A 1873-nucleotide genomic window follows, 5' to 3' on the forward strand; every position below is an offset into this window, starting at 1 on the left:
AGCTAATGTGTTTTGCTGCAGTTTCTGTTTCTTAAACCTGCAGCATTGCATTTGTTGTTTTTGCATTCTCACATTTACAGTGGTTTCTAATATGAAAACAGTAGTAGCAGCCATGTAAATACTTAGAATTGTATCAAGCTGAACTCTGTATGCTTCATGCAGAAGCTCTGCATGTACTATGCAGAGGCTCTGCATGTACTATGCAGAGGCTCTGCATATGCAGAAGCTCTACATAGGCCATACAGAGGCTCTACATGGGTATGCAGTGGCCCTATATAAGGATTTGTGTGCAAGTAATTGAAATACGTAGAGAGCTCTGTACCCCGAGCTCTGGTCGGGAATATTAGGTTAACAAGGATTTGAGTCTTATGTTAAAAAAGTAGCTCTGCATGAGCTATCAAGAGGTAGAGATACAGAGGAAGGCTCTGTATCGAAGGAAAGATCAGAGACTCTGCATGTGCAATGCAGAGCTCTGTATATACACYTATAAGTAYGTTYTATATGTGTGTTGTGTGCATTACAGCAGGCATGTGTATTCTACTTAGTTTGGTATGGTAGTGATTAAATTGAGAAAAAGGGAAGAAAGTTGAGATATTTGTATGTTTGGATTGGTGCGGGTATCACCGTACAAGTTGAACAACAGTAATACACCTCAAAAGGATCTTATGGTGTCTTTGTTCATATATTATTTAACGTAAACAGGTTGTTGCTTTGGCAAACAGTCAATGAGGTTCTGTGTGCATTACAGCTGCCAATTTGATATTGTAACACAATGTACACATTATGGTAGAATTATGGTATGTGTGTATATACGATGAAATGGAAAAAGCCAAAAAMCAATGGTTACACATTTGGATTCCTCACTATCAACGCAGCAGAGACAGATCAACAGCAAGGCTTATTAGATCTCTATGTGCATTACAGCAGGCACATGGGTGTTGTGTGCATTACAGCAGGCATGTGTATTCTACTTAGTTTGGTATGGTAGTGGAAATATCAAGACATATAGAGAGGACATCCAGTAAATGGAAATATCATAGTTTCTAAATGACTGATTATAAAGAGAGCTTATCCTCAAGACGTGTTTATACCTGATGAAGAAACAGTTGCTGTTGAAACTGTAAGCACACAAACAACACCGGTTGCTGTTGAAACTGTAAGCACACAAACACAACCAGTAAGAACAAAACAGTAGGAAGATTTTGGAGCTATGCAGCCACTTGCAGCCACTTCAAACATCAAAACCTTATATGTACAAATACATATGCATACACACATCAAGATGAATATATATATATATACACACACAGACACATGTTTCAGCTAATGTGTTTTGTTGTTGTTTCTATTTCTTAAACCTGCAGCATTGCATTTGTTGTTTTTTGCATTCTCATATTTACAGTGGTTTCTAATATGACAGCAGCAGTAGCAGCCATGTAAATAGTTTGATCCATAAGTTTCAACCATACAAACAGTTTACTGTGCACACAGCCATGTAAACAGTTTGCTTCTTTGTTTGTTGCTTAGATCATTATTGAGCTCTGTTTATGCTCAGTGGCAACCAACTATCAGCAAGTGTGTGTCTGGTCCATATGTGATCATTTTACATAGAATTCTTGACARGAGGGTCAAAGAACACTTAGCAGCCAGTCATGGGGCCTGATACAACCACCTCAACTATCACCATCTTGGCTCTCAATCATGTGAAATAAAATAATAGGAACAAAGACGGATATGGTTGGGTAGAAAATCAAAAAATTCAAAGAACAAACAAGCCCGATTACCAAAATAAGGACCTCCGTATATATACATGATCAAAATCTGATTCATTTCCATGGCCAAAAAAATATCAAAATTATCAACAAGTATTCAT

The sequence above is a fragment of the Cynara cardunculus genome (genome assembly GCF_001531365.2).
Source record: "Cynara cardunculus var. scolymus isolate 2C chromosome LG 12, CcrdV1, whole genome shotgun sequence".
In the NCBI taxonomy this organism is placed as follows: Eukaryota; Viridiplantae; Streptophyta; class Magnoliopsida; order Asterales; family Asteraceae; genus Cynara; species Cynara cardunculus.